Genomic DNA, 15,794 nt, shown 5'->3' with positions numbered 1-15,794 from the left:
TTTAGAAAAAGAATGGTCGGGAGAGTAGCCTAGTCTGCCTGTTGGGTTGGGTAATTCATAACATGGGTATCTGCTTGCTTCCAGGCCACTTAGAACATCTCTGGACTTTTGAAAGCTGAGAGATCTAGAGTTTAAAGGACTAGTTCAATTAAGCTCACCCTACCTGAAGATAAACTGACTTGCACCTTAATTACATCTGTAAAAGCTTTATTCAGAGCCAGACTCCAGGCTCCAGCCTGTAATCATAGCTACTTGGAAACTGGAGATGGAGGAGGTGGTTTAGGGATTCACAGTTCAAAGTGAGGCAAAAAGACATTTAAAGAGACTCCAATCAACCAACATGGGGACGTGATAGATCATGTCTATTATCCCAGCTATTGGATGCTGCATGCAGTGGCGAATATCTGTCAACCCTACTGACAAAGGGAAGAACAAGTAGGAGAATCATAGCCCAGGATGGCTTGGACATAAAGCAGTACCTGCCTTGAAAATGACCAAAGCATCAGCGTCTCATATCTACAATTCTAGCTACGCAGGAGGCTGAGATCTGGGGACCACAGTTTAAAGCCAGGCTAGGTAGAAAAGTTCCTGAGACTTTTATATTTAATTAATCACCAAAATAAATAAATAAATAAAAAATAAATGTCAAAAGTGGAGCTGTGGCTCAAGTGGTAGAGTGCTAACCTTGAGCAAAAAAGCTCAGGGACAGTGCCTAGGCCCTCCCAGACCTTGAGGTCAAGCTCCAAGTCTGACAGAGAACGAAAAAAGAAAGGAAAGGAGAGAGGGAGGGAGAAAAGAAGAGGGAGAGGAAGGGAAGGGGCTCAATAAACACATCTTTATGGAATCTTTGAGTCATCATAATTGAGAATCAATATGTACAGTGCCGTGTGTCTTTGCTTACAATTAGATATGGGATTTCTAAATACATGGATTAAATTTCTAAGAGTTAGAGATGTGGCTTGGTTGTAGAACTCTTACCTAGCATAAGACCCTGGGTTCAACCCCAGAACATTACACTTGTACACACATACACAATTAAGGACTCAGTAAAACCACTTGAGAGCCTTTGGAATTCTAAGTGATGCAGTTCTATCTCTACCACATTTGTATAGCTCCAACTAAATTGTTCTGCACTATCCAGACTCCATGGATATGAATTTGCACACATGCTGAAATTTCTCTATAACCCTAATAATCAATGCTTGTGGTACTTTCTTGGTCACTTGAGGACATACACAGAGCAGCGAAAGATTTGAACCACCCAACACACATGTTCCCAGTTGAGGTCAAATAAGGCAACACTGCCTTCTTGTCTCAGCTCTCATACTGTAACCACATGCTCTTTTGGCAGTATATTTAGTATCATACTTTTTGTTGATGATTTTGCTATTTTAAATGGTCTTGAAGTCAGGCACCAGTGGCTAATACCTGTAATCCTGGGTACTCAGGAGGCTTATATCTGAGAATCATGGTTCGCAGCCAGCCAAGGCAGCAAAGCCCATGAGGTTCTTACCTCCAATTAACCAGTAAAAAGCTGGAAGTGGAGCTGTGGCTCAAGTGTTACAAGACTAGCCTTCAGTGAACAAGCTAAGGGTCTGTGCCCAGGCTGAGTTCAAGCTACAGTCAGTACTGGTCCACATATACACACACATCCCCCGAAATAAGAAATAAATGATCTCCAGGCATGGTGCTCCTACGCTCAAGAAGACAGCGATGTGTCTTAAAGAGAAAGGATGTGTTAAGTAAGCCTTGTCCAAACGTGTTCAACTGGACTGCTAGAGTTCAATTAGTGAGTCAACAATATCTATAACAAATATCTATTTGATGAAAATATGAGCTTTTCAGGAACCTGACTACTCTAGGAACAATGGCACAATGCATTAGTATTTACTAATTTAATGTTAACAGCCGTATTATAGAATGTAGCAACAACAAATAAGGCTTGATGGTGTAAGTTCCATTTTACAGATGAAAGAAAGAAGCTCAGAGGTGGAATGGCAGCTCTGGAAACTCACTAGCACATTATCCTGTTTTATTCTCATCACAGCATTGTGACAAATAAAACTTACATTTATTTATTTTCAGTGTAAACCACTGCCATTTCTGCAACAGTAGAGATCTAGAAACTTTTGCTCATGTTGTTCTGTTATTCCCCTGTGTCAAAAGCTGTTCCAGGCACATACTCAGCCAAATGAAATAAGAATCTTCTATATTTATCTATGTAACTATTACAGGCGATTTGATAAAGTTACTTCCATTATGTTAAATAAAAATATTTTAGTGAAGCCGAGGGCAGTGGTTCAAGCCTGTAATCCTAGCTACTCAGGAGGCTGAGATCTGAAGATGGAGGTTCAAAGCCTCCTAGGGCACTAAAGTCCGTGAGGGAGGGCACTAAAGTCCGTGAGACTCTTATCTCCAATTAATCACTAGAAAATGGGAAGTGGGGCTATGGCTCAAAGGGATATGACAATAGCCTAGAGCTGAAATGCTCAAGGACAGCACCCAGGCCCAGAGTTCAAGTCCCATGCCCCCCCCCCCAAAATATTAGTGAGTGGGGTGTCAGTGGCTCAAGCTCAGAACTGAGAATTGAGGGTCCAAGCCAGGTTAGTTCAACTACTCAGAAAAAGCCACATATGGCACTGTGGCTCAGGTGGTAGAGCCCCGAGCAAAAGAACTTCAGGGGCAGCATTCAGGCCCTGAGTTCAAGCCCTGGACCAGCAAAATATATATTAGTAATACAAATGCAGGCTTAAAACTAGGTGGTAAAAGAAAAACAAAAAGCATACCAGCACTGCCTGACATCGTACTATCTCTGGAATCTAGATTGGAGATAAGATCACCAGATTTGGAAAAGTCACGGTTAACCCAAACTCTGGCAGCTCTAGAATAAGGAAAGGAAGACACTCTGAAGTAGTACTTGTAGTGGGTGCCCCAGTTACCTAAGACAGAGAAGCCAGCAGGCAGACAGAGCAGGCCAGAGTAGAAATGATGCCTCTGAAGCTCAAGCTCAGGTTAAACCATGCATAGGATAGAAAAACTGAGAAATGCAAGAACACAGAACAGGCATTCTATCCTGGCGTGGGGCAAGCAAGAGAAATGCACATCAGACTGCCAGAAACCACGGCGTCTGATTACTTAAAAGGCTGCAGCATCCCCAGTCCAGGTGGGACTGACTGAGTCCCTGCTGCTCTTGCACCAGAAGGCTGCTGAGGTAGATAGAAGACTCTTGAAAATACAGAGAGGATAAGGGGATAAGACCCTCTCACATCTATCAACTCCCACAGTGACAGAGAACACAAAAACTCAACAGAAAGAGGAAGCATTCCAGAATTAATGGTCACTGCTGCTCCAAGCAAGCAGTAAACAATAAGAATTTCAAAATTAAAACAGCCACGATAGTGTTCTAATTGAACCTTCAAAAGGAAAGGAGATCTAAAGTGTTGTGAACTGAGAAGTCCATTCCACTTCAACACTCTGTACTCCTGAGTTATTAGAACAGACTGCAAGGTAATTCAACTCATGTTCTAAGATGCAACAAGCAGCCTCAACAGGACATGCTGAAGAAAGGAAGCGCATGTCCTCTCCTTGCCCCACTCTCCTCTTTACGGATTCATATTTTGGTAGCAAGGTTACAATTAGCTCACCGGTGGAGAATAAACCTATTTATAACACAGCAGTACCCCCCTGAAAGACACAATCATCTAAAAAGGTTTCCAGAAGAAAATGAAGTGCAGTTTCTTTCTGTACTGACTGCAGATTCTCAAGGTCCTTTCAGATGAAGTAGTCCTCCAGTCTAACCTTCCTGTGTTCAGTCACCAGTCTGGCCACCTCTCAGCCTCCATGTTCTTATGTAACATTTACATAGAGCCATAAACATACCCAGAGTTGCGTAACACTGCCAACCAATAAAGCCTAAAGCAGGTCACTCCCTCCAGACAGTCTTTCATTAGCACAGGTATGCTGCCTGGTCTGCGAAGAAAAAGCCTGTTAGAGACAGGCTTGAGGGAATAGGACTCAGGTGTACTGAAAAGCACAAATAAGAACTCCACCACACTAACATGTAGGACATCTATCAGTCACAGAGTATGTTATTCTGCCCTAAAGATAAAAAAGTAACTCAACATTGCTTATTCACTGAAGTCAGAAACAGTGTCTAAAAATACCTTCCTGCCAACTGGCTATCAGTCAGTCAGCCTCACAAATGTCCCAATAAGAGTGACACAGAATCTTTCCTTACTTTTCAGGGGGGAAATTGAGGCAGTAACAGGTTAAGTTACTTGTTCAAGGACAACCTATAAAGAAGCAAAGTTCTGGGCTGAACACCAGCACCTTCCCTGCATCTGATTCTGACCTTTAACCAATGTAGCCATTTTATTACACTCTATCACATCTGTCCCAGAAGCTGTTTTAACATGAAATCAGAGATTCCCCTTTCCTCTACAGAAATTCACTTCCACTGTACTTGGAATCCACATCCACTGAACAAAACATCAAGACTTAACTTGAAATTAGATTCTGAGTGTTCATGGAAACTCAAAATGTTCCTATCAGAACCTCAAATGCCTCTTTTGTTGCTTTTGTCTTTAAGAAATGAATGTCATGTTCTCCTGCTACTAACTCAATTTAACATTTATGAATAATAATGTGAAAATGCCTAAGCTGGGTCTTAAAACATGGCATACCTATCAAAAATGAATGCTGTTTCTAGTCTGAAACTCATTTTTCTTATCACTGGCTTTTTACTAAGTCCCAGCTAATTCATTAATTAATAGAAACACCTATCTGTTACTGTCTTCACATCATGTCCAAGTACCAGTACCCAAGCTGCCTGGCTCTCTCACTTCTCCAACCCACTGTAAAAGAAATGAAGAGGAAAAAAAAAATCAACTTCTCATTATCCCACAGCCTCTATCTTCCCAGAATTGTTTTGCTTTAAGCCTTTTGCAACAGTGGTCTCTGTAGCATGCAGTATTGGCAACAATATGTGTCCTGAAGAAAAAAAAAAAAAAAGTTGTGTCTGGCCAAGAGGTTTAAAGGCCTTAGAGAAATGTTTGCTGGACACACAACTTAATTTCCCATTTACAAAAGAAAAAAAAGAAGAAAGAAACCAAGTCCCTATTATGCCCACCCATCTCCATCCTAGCAAACATTCATTTTTGGAGAGTTACAAAAAAATGAACTCTGTCCCATTCAGACCCAGTGGGATTATCAATTAAACATTTAAACTAGGTTTAAAAAAGTTCCACAGACAGTACACCAAATCAGCAGGAAAAAGATTGCTTATATCTTGCTATATTAAGGGCAGGGTAAGAATTCTTACTGGAGGGATTTAAAGATTTATTCACACACACACACACACAAATGACAAACACGAAGCTGGTTTTACTACTCTACTAGAGAAGTAACACTGGTATACATTCCAAAAACATGCCCTGTAATGAGGCCCAGTAAAAGTACTTATTCATGACAATCCTTATCTTGACAGTGTCAGATTCCGTTCTTACCTCGCATGTTTATCAGACCCCCACCGCAGTCACCTATGACACAGCGAAGCAACAGGGGGGAACATAGGAGGTGCTAACAGAAGCATCAGCCAGTGAACAAAGACTCCCACAGCACAGGCTACTGAGGAACAAATACCAACACAGGAGGTAATGAACTTGTTTTTGAGACTTCAAAGTGGCATAGTGCCCTTTCTTGATGGCTTAGTAAACCAGGATCTACCTGGTAATCAGTATTTTCGGTGGAGAGATCTCAGAACACACACTTGATCTCTCGTTGCTAGAAGGTTAGGGACTGGTGAGAAATCAAGCCAGCAGGCTTTGTACAACAGAAGCAAATACAATCCTGAGAATCTCTCCCAGATGCATCGGTGGGTCAATAATCACTTCAATCTAACTGCCAAATATAACCTTCATCTGCAACCCCCAAACCAAAACACATCTAAGACGACTCAAATATTTTAGGGTTACAACTGCTCTTCTCAGCCCCTGAAGCCTCATAACACAACACACTTAGCAGTGTGGCCCACAGAAGGTACCCACCTCTGTAGTGGGAAGGGCAGGGGTGGATCCTGGGAGCAGAAGGCTGTGGGGGTTGGAAGGTAAGGGATGTGTGCGGGTGGGGAGGACTGGGAAGACGAGACCGTGTGAGGAAGTAAATAAGTACTGACCGAGGGCCAGCGAGACGGTCCAGAGGTGGGATCTTTAAATAATCGGGGGCCGGAGTGGGGAGGGGGTGGGGGGAGTGGCCAGTTCTAGGATTTCACCAGAAAGGCAGCCACAAAGTGATCTGAATGAGCCCCCTGGGGTGATGGGGGGGGGCGGGCGAGGAGCAATGCAAATAACACCTAGATTCGGATCCACCGCTGGGAAACCTAGGTTTCCTCGGGTTAGAGACTCCACGGCCGAGCTCCGAACAGGTTTCGGGGCCTGCCTGCTCGCCCCACTTCCACGGGCAGGCACCGGAGGAGGGGTCGTGTGTCCCGCGGCACGCCAGGGACCGAGCGATGGGGGTAACTGTGACTGCGGAGCCCAGAACATCGGCGAGGCAGAGGAGGGAGGGTGAGACACCCGAAGAGCAGGGCTGAGGGGAAGATGAGGGGCACCCCCCCCACTCCGGCTTTGCGCTTCAAATCTAGGGGGCACAAGGGCTGTGAACACCACACCACCTCGGGGAAGCAAGCCCCCCTCGCTGAACCCCTCGATCTTGGCGGGAGACAAGGCGTCCCCAAGAGCATCTGGTGGGAGGAATAAAGACCCCCACACGCCCCGCCGTGGCCCTGCGCGTGCGGGAAGGCGAAGACGTCGGGGACCTCCGGATCCGAACCCAGGGAACCCGGACCTGCCCTCTCGGGAGCCTGGGGGCGCGACCCCCCGGCGCTCCCCGAACTCGGGTCCGCCGGGATGAGGGGCTCGGGTCCCGCGGGGCCCGGCGTGCGCTCGGAGCGGCGGGGGGGCGGCCGCACCCCCGAGGTCCGGGCTGCCGGCCGAGGGTCACCCCGGTCTTCCGCGCCCCCCGCCCGGCCATATTGTGCGCGTGGGGAGGGGGCGCGCGGTAGCTGCTGGGGCCGCGGCTCGAGGCCTCACCCCTCGCCCAGCCCTCTTCATCCCGGCCCCCGCCCCTCACGCTCCGGGACTCACCCTGGATCTCCCGGGGCCCGGACCCGCCGCTGCCGGCGAGCAGGAGGACAACGAAGGGGAAGAAGGAGGAGGCTCCGGCCGACTCCGCCATAGTAACCGCCACCGCCGCCGCCGCCGCCGCCGCCGCAGCCCAGCAGCGCCCAGCGCGCGCGCGCGCGCTCCCGAGGCCTCCCCTCCTCCCGCCGCCCGCTCCCGCCTCGCTCCTCCGCCCGGCGCCGGCACGTGCGCTGCCGGGGAGCCGGCGCCGCCGCCGCCGCCGCCGCCGCCGCCACTGCCGCCGCCGCGCGCGCGCGCGCGCGTCCCCGAAGGGCGGGGCGGGGAGCGCGCGGGCGCCCGCCTTAAAGGGGAGTGTCCCTGTTAAAGGGGTGGGAGTGGTTCGGGCCTCGGCCAACTTCGCTGAGGCGTGCAGAGCCCAGCGTGCTGGGGGCCAGGGCGGACGTGCCGTCTCCTTCGGCTCCGGCTCCGCGGCTCCTAAGCTCCGCGGCTCCCCAGGATCGTGCAGGGTTACCTTATCAGCACCGGGCCCCGCCCCTAGCCAAACAGCACTAATCCGGCTCGAGTTCCTGCCCTCCGTCTCGGTCCCTAGCCTCGGTTTCTCCCCAGCCCGGCTAGGTCCCAGGGGGTCATCGCAATAGGCCCACGGCGAGGCTTCCCGCCGCAGTCCCCGGGCGCACGGCGACCTGTGCGATCGAATCCTGGCATGCCCTCCCCAACAGCCGGGCTCGTGAGTGCTGTCCCGGGCATGCTTGTTCAGTTGCCTTCTACTCTGCAGCCCACTTACTACTCAGCATTATCTGCTCTGAAGCCCTTGCCTGCCCCGCTCCGCCCCCCCCCCCGCATCCTTCCGTGTGTGTTTTAAGGAAATAACGAAGATAAATATTTACGCAAAACGTTTGCTTACTTATTTGTCATGGTGAGAAGCTGGAAACTAAGACGGCAATAATAGAAGCTTAAATAAATTATGGCTCATGTAATGCGAGGGAATTAAAAATCATGTGCACCCAAACTGATGACGTGAGAAAATGTTCATGAAATGATGTTTAAATGAAAAAGCAAAGTGCAAAACTATGGGCCGTGTGATTCAAATTTTGTCGATAATGTGTATTTTCACGATTAAAAAAAAAAAAAACCCGGACAAGAGGATTGGGAGGGGGTGAGGGGAGGGAATCGGGGACAAAAACATGAGAAGGGGCATCAATGTGCGAGGTGTAATGCACCTACTACCTGACGAATGTAACTGTAACCCTCTACACATTATCCCGACAATAAAATTTAAAATAAATTTTAAACCCCGGAAAGATTGGATGTATTGTAAAATAAGAGTGGAAATGTAACAAGAAAATACTCCTCTGTGTAACTAATGTCAGCTAATTTTTTAATGCTATAAATAAAAAGTAAAAACAAAACCCAGGAAATCATTACTCAATATTATCAGTAGCTATTGCCAGAGATTAAAAAAAAAGTCTTTAAACATTTCAGTAACCACTAAGTAGCTTCCAAAGAAATATAACTTTCAAATACAGTGGGGGCAGGGGCAGGGGGAATGCTTCTTTTATTTTATTTTATTATTTATTTATTTATTTTTGCTAGTCCTGGGCCTTGAGTTCAGGATCTGAGCACTGCTCTTGGGCTTTCTCAAGGCTAGAGCTCTACCACTTGAGCCACAGCACCACTTCCAGCTCTTTTTTTTTTTTGCCAGTCCTGGGCTTGAGCTCAGGGCCTGAGCACTGTCCTTGGACTTTCTCAAGGCTAGAGCTCTACCACTTGAGCCTCAGCACTACTTCCAGCTTTTTTTTCTATGTATGTGGTACCGAGGAATCGAACCCAGGTCTTCATGCATGCTAGGCAAGCACTTTAACCACTAGGCCAAACTCCCGGCCACCAGCTCTGTTCTATGTATATGGTCCCTGAGGAATCAAACCCAGGTCTTCGTGCATGCTAGGCAAGCACTCTACCACTAGGCCAAACTCACAGCCCCGCTTGCCTTTTTTAAAAAAACAAAAAGAAGTAAAATGAAAGCTGGTGCCAGTGGCTCACACCTGTAATCCTAGTCACTCAGGAAGCTGAAAATCTGCATATTGAGGTTCAAAGCCAGCCCAGTCTCTGAGATTCTTATCTTCAATTAAACACACACAAACAAAGTAAAATAAAATAAAAAAGTGGAAGTGGAGGTAATCCTCAAATAGTAAAAAGGCCCCACAGGGATAGCATACAAACCCTTAGTTCAAGCCTCTGGACACCTTCTCTCCTCCCCACCCCCACACACACCACACATACAAAGGCACACACAGGTAAAGCAAATCACTGCATATCTTTTTTTTTTTTTTTTTTTTTTTTACCAGTCCTGGGCTTGAGCTCAGGGCCTGAGCACTGTCCTTGGACTTTCTCAAGGCTAGAGCTCTACCACTTGAGCCTCAGCACCACTTCCGGCTTTTTTCTATGAATGTGGTACCGAGGAATCGAACCCGAGTCTTCATGCATGCTAGGCAAGCACTTTAACCACTAGGCCAAACTCCCGGCCCCTGCATATCTTTTTTTTTCAGTTCACTTTCTTTAGCTTATAGTCATTGAAAGTCAGAGTCTTCAGAGCCAGGATTCTGGATCTGAATTCACCTTCTCTTACTAAACTGACTAGGAAACCTTGGTCAAGATTTTAATTTCTCCAGGGCATAGTTTGATCACATGAGCTGTAAGGGTGGAAAAGATGGTTGAGGGATGGAACAAAATATTTCTCGTATTTCCCCTATACAATACAGCTGATGCTTCTAGCTAGTGTATGTAGATGGAGTTCAACACCTTATTTTTGTTCTGCTCTCTCTCACCTGTCTACCAAAAGTAGTCCCTTCCCCTAAGTATATATACTGGGCTTCCAAACCTAGCTTTTGTGGCTACAATGCTAAGGATGCCCATACTATCATATTGTGAACTTGTTAACTTTATTATTTTTTTGCAGTACTGGGGTTTGAACTCAGAGATAACACATTTGTTACAGGTACTCTACTGCTGATCCATGCTTCTAATTCCTTTTTACTTTGGTTGTTTTTCCACTAGAATTTCACATTTATACCCAGTCTAGCCTGGACCAAGAATCTCCTCTATTTACACTTCATGTGTATCTGGCCTGACAAATACATGTGCCACTACATCTAGTTTTTAACAGTAGACAAGGGGATCTCATTAACTTTTTGCTCCGCCAGGCCTCAAACTTCAGTCTCCCTGATTTCAGTATCCCGAGTACTGAGGTATAAGCCATTGCATCCAGCTAACTTGGTAGCTTAAATAACAGAAATGAATGCTTCCCCCCACCATTCTAAGGTTAGAATTTTTTCTTAAACCATGGTGTTGCTCTGGCTGTGTTCTCTCTGAAGTGTCTAGGAAATAAATTTTGCTTCTTCTGGCTTCTGGTGGTTCTCAGATTCCTTGATGTTCTTTGGAGCACACTTCCAATCTCTGCCTCTGTCTTCCCACTGCTCTTCCTTCCACCCCTGTGACTTTGCATTCAAATTTCCCTCTACCTATAAAGATGCTAATTACCGGCATAAGGCCCATCCTGATCCTGCAGGAATCCAAAGAGTTCCCCAATACCAATGGTTCACTTCTATAATCCTAGCTACTCAGGAGGCTGAGATCTGAGGATGGCAGTCTGAAGCTAGTTTGGCAGAAACATCTGTTGAGTTCTTATCTCTAATCAATCAACAAAAGCCAAAGTGGAATTGTGTTTCAGTGCCAGCCTTGAGCAACAAAACCATATGAAACTGCCTCAGATTCAAGTCTGAGTATTGATGTGTGTGTATGTGTGTGTGTGCATGCATGTGTACACACAAACACACACACACACACATACACACATAAATCCTATTTCCAAATAAGATCATATTCACACGTTTTGAAGGAACACTATTTCAACTCACTATAGTCACCCAGACATGTAACTGGAAAGGGAAAGCTGACCTCTTGGGATCATGTTTTGAGGCTAAGTGAAAGGGAACTTTCCTTCCTTGGGCCCTGCTAAATGCTGCTGCTATAAGACCAGGGGTCTTGAAAGGAGGGCCTATGGTTGACTCATTCCTGGACAGTGATATGCAGGTCAGAGGACCAGAATTCTGGGTTCACAAACCAAATGGTTCCTCAATCTGCCCCATGTAAAACTATTTTTGTTGTTGATGGTTGTGGGTCTTGAACTCTGGGCCTGGGCACTGTCTCTGAACTCGTTTAGGTCAAGGTTGGCCCTCTGTTAATTGAGCCACATTATCACTCATAGTTTTCTGATCATTAACTGGAGATTGACTTTCCTGCTCAGGCTGGATTCAAACTATGATCTTCAGATTGCAGCCTCCTGAACAGTTAGGATTATATAAGATTATAGGCGTGAGCTACCAGTACCTACTTCCTTTTTTAAAAAAGTTGTTTGTTTGGTTTTTTTGACACAGGGGCTGGGAGTGTTGCTTAGTGGTACAGTGCTTGCCTAGCATGCACGAAGACCCAGGTTCAATTCCTTAGTACCACATACATAGAAAAAAGCTGGAAGTGGTGCTGTGGCTCAAGTGGTAGAGCTCTAGCCTTGAAAAAGACCAAGGACAGTGCTCAGGCCCTGAGTTCAAGGCCCAGGACTGGCAAAAAAATGGACACATAAAATAGTACATAATTTGGGGACACCATTAAATATTTCTATACCTATATGCAATCAGGATACAAATCAGGATACGTATATTTGAATTGACGAACATTTCTGATTGTTTTGTAGTTTTAAAACTCAAAATCCTTTTCCTTAGCTCTAAAAAATACGTACAATATATTCTCATTAGCTATAGACGTTCTATTGTGCAATAAGAACTCCAGAAGTCACTTCTCTTATCTAACTGTAATTATCCATTGAGTACCCACCTCTCCCCAATTTTCTTTCCTCTGGTAACCACATTCTATTCTAGTGTCCTTAATCTCAGAATGAACCTTTACCACAGTCCAGGAACATTTTGTCTTCTGTGTTTGTCCCTGTGCTATGTAATTCCTTGCACCCACCAAGAGTCACTACCCCAGGAAAAAAGCCTTGTCCCTCAATGATTAAATCATCCAATGTTATGGTTGCCATTTTGGTCACAAAGTACCAAGATACTGCTTTTTGAGGTTTATCCTGGTTTACATTAGTGAGCATCAGGATCTTTAATCCTGCTCATTAATAGTTCATCATTATTCATCCATTCCACTAGCACTGACTGAGCACCTATTCATAAAAATAAGTCTTGCCAGGCGCGGTGGCTCACGCCTGTAATCCTACCTACTCAGGAGGCTGAGTGAGATTTGAGGATCATGGTTCAAAGCCAGATCAGGCACTAAAGTCCATGAGATTCTTCATCTCCAGTTAACCATTAGAAAACCGGAAGTGGTCCTGTGGCTCCAGTGTAGGGCAGTAGCCTTGAGCTGAAGAGCTAGGGACAGGGCCCAGGCCCAGAGTACAAGCCCCACTAAGGACAAAAAAAAAAAAAAAGGAAAGAAAGAAAAAGAAGTCCTGACCTTTGACCTCATGAGCTTATAATAGAGAAAAAAAAAACCAGGACATGCATTTCTAGATGTGATGGAGCAAGACTATGAAGAGTCGGTGTGGTCACTATGGGTGACTCAACTCTGCAGGGAAAAGCTGAAGAGATGGGAAGGTCAGGAAGAGGTGATGCCACAGTTGATTCTTGGACAGAGTTCTGTGGGTCAGGGCATGGGATGGCAGGAGACTCTTATGCTTGGCATTTAGGGGAACTGTGAAGAGTATGTAGTTCAGTCAGAGAGTATAGCTTCAATGAGACTGGTAGTAGAGCCTGGACAGTAATGTTGGAGAGATAGGCAGCTATGAAAGGAGAGTTGGAGAGTACTTTTCTCAGCACACTTAGAAAGGTGCTAACAAGAGTACAGACAGATTATATTCCTCTTTGAGGAAGATCTTTTTTGTTTGTTTGTTTTTGTTTTTGTTCTAGTCCTAGAGCTTGAACTCAGCACCTGGGTATTGTCCCTGAGCTATTCTGCTCAAGATTAGCATTTTACCATGTGAGCCACAGCTCTACTCTGGCTTTTTGGTGGTTAATTAAGATGAGAGTTCCACAGACATTCCTGCCCTAGGTTGGCTTTAAACCACAGTCATCATAGCTCCATCTCCTGAGGAGCTAAGGTGACAAGTGTGAGCCTCTGTTGCCTGGCTTAGGAAGATTATTTTACTGGAGCCAATTAACTCGAACTTTTGACAGAGGATGGTTGGAGGATGGCAAAATTTGTGGTAAAGAAACCAGAGAGTGCTGGGAATGTGGCTTAGTGGTAGAGTGCTTGCCTTGCATGCATGAAGCCCTGGGGTCCATCCCTTAGAACCATATAAACAGAAAAGGCCAGAAGTAGTACTGTGGCTCAAGTGGTAGAACACTAGCTTCGAGCATAGAGAGGCTCAGGGACAGAGCCTAGGCCTTGAGTTCAAGCTCAAGAACCAGACAAACAAAAACAAACAAACAAACAAACAAACAAAAAACAAACCCAGAGTTAGGTGCAAGTAACTCACACTCTGGCCATTCAAGAGGCTGAGATCCGAGGACTGAGATTTGAAGCCAGCCTAGGTAGGCAAGCCCACGAGACTCTTACATCTGCAGCTAACCACCAAAAAGCCAGAAATGGCACTGTAACTCAAGTGGTAGAGTCAGCCATGAACAAAAAAGCTAAGGAACAGTTTTCAGATCTTGCATTCAAGTCCCAGTATTAGGCCCAAAGAAAAAGAACAGAAGGAGGAAGAGAAGGAGGAGGGGGGCATAAAGGAGGAGGAAGAGGAGGAGGAGAAGGGGGAGGGGGAAGAGAAGGTAATCAGAGATTAAAAAAAAGAGTTGGCTGCTGACTCAAGCCTATAATCCTAGCTACTCAGGAGGCTGCGATCTGAGGATCAAGGTACAAAGCCAGCCAGGGCACAAAAGAACCAATTAATCCCTAGAAAATGGGAAGTGGGACTTGACTGAAGGGTAGGGCAGTAGCCTTGAGCTGAAGAGTTCAGGGACAGTGCCCAGGCAGAGTTCAAGCCCCATGACCACCAATGGCCTGATATGATTATTGAGGAACCTAACTTGCATAGCAGCTCCATTTGACAAAACAGGAAGGGTATGTTTGGGAAGATGAGTTCCCTGCTGGGTCTCCTGGGCTAGAAAGGCACACCATAGGTGCCCAGCCATATGCAGGTATAGCTGTGGGCACAAGCAGCAAGTCACAGTTGCTCACGAAACTCTAAGGAACATGAGAATACTGGAAGTACAGCAAGGGTGTACAGGGAAGGGATAATTACAGAAATAGGGAGAAAACAAACCCATAAAGCCAAAAGCAGAAGAAGTTTTTCCAAAGATTATTAGTGCCCAAGGCTGAGAAGAGCTTAACTACAGTAAGCACCGATATGAATTTATTGAAGATGTTTATCTTAGCAGATTCTGTGGAGAATGGGGTACAGAACTAACTTGAGAGGGAGTGGCAGGCACTGTGGCTCAAGGGGTAGGGTGATAGCCTTAAGCTTGAGTTCAGGGACAGTGCCCAGGCCCAGAATTCATGTCCCATAACCAAAAAAAAAAAAAAAAAAAGTACTAACTTGAGAGGCTGCAGGTGAATAGTGGGCAGAAGTTTAGGAAGACCAAGTATCATCTATTGTTTTATCCCCCACTTTGGTACCATTTCTGGTACTTGAACTCAGGCTTGGCTCTGTCCTTGAACTCTTTTGCTCAAGACTAGCCTGATACCACTTAAGCCACAGCTCCATTTCTGGCTTGGGTGGTTAATAGGAGATAAAAATCTCACAGTCTTTCCTGCTTGGGCTGGCTTCAAGTCATGATCCTCAGATCGCAGCTTCCTGAATAGCTAGGATTATAACATTAGCTATCAGTGCCTGTTTCATCTATTATTTAAAAGAACTTAGAAGCTGGATGTGGTGGCTCAAGCCTGTAATTCTAGCTACTCGAGAGGCAGAGATGTGGGGAGGATCACAGTTGAAGCTAATGACAAAAAGAAATTCATGAAGACTAGTTCAACTAATGGCTGGACACAGTTGTATGGACTTGTCATCCCCAGTGATACAAAAGCAGGAGGACTTCTGCTGATATGGGCAATGTAAAAGGGGCTTGGGGGTATAGTTCAAGTACTTAAGACACCTGACTAGCAGGCATGAGGTCCTGAGTTCACTCCTAGTGCTACCATAAGGAAGTATGTACATTGTTGGGTGCTGGTGGCTTAAGCCTGTAATCCTAGTTACTCAGGAGGCTGAGATCCAAAGATGCAGTTTAAAGCCAGCCTAGGCAGAAAAGTCTGTGAGACTTATCTCCAATGAACTACTCAGAAAAGGCAAGAAGTGGCTAGGTGGCTCAAGAAGCCCAAGCTCTGAGTTCAAGTCCCAGGATGGGTGCATGCACACACACACACAAAGAAAACAAAGTAGGTACATTTTTTGTCTTATTTTAATAAGGAAAGAGAAACTTCAGCTTATATATAAGCAGGCTCTTTTGTAAAAGAGCCCAGAAGGATTCAAAGATACAACAAGAGGGAAGTAGGATCAACATGCAGAGGTACAGGGCCAAAGTTGGCCTGAAGAAGAATATTCCAATCCGAAGAATGGAGAAAGGACAGAAGCAGGTACTGGTGACTCATGCCTATAATCCT

The 15,794-nt window shown here is 45.8% G+C and overlaps 1 protein-coding gene across 1 annotated transcript in view; it reads right to left on the bottom strand.

Moving 5' to 3' along the window:
- Acvr1b (activin A receptor type 1B) overlaps window positions 1-7,228 on the bottom strand; it is a 42,387-nt gene extending 35,159 nt beyond the window's left edge. The window contains exon 1 of the mRNA XM_090326001.1: window positions 7,143-7,228. The gene's annotated coding sequence lies outside the window, so the exon portion shown is untranslated. The remainder of the gene's footprint in view (window positions 1-7,142) is intronic.
- Between the last annotated feature and the right edge of the window lie 8,566 nt (window positions 7,229-15,794).

Source organism: Megascapheus bottae, chromosome 2, assembly GCF_031878675.1.
Source record: "Megascapheus bottae isolate mThoBot1 chromosome 2, mThoBot2.hap1, whole genome shotgun sequence".
NCBI classification, from domain to species: domain Eukaryota; kingdom Metazoa; phylum Chordata; class Mammalia; order Rodentia; family Geomyidae; genus Megascapheus; species Megascapheus bottae.
This window is presented reverse-complemented; position numbering and strand designations above follow the sequence as displayed.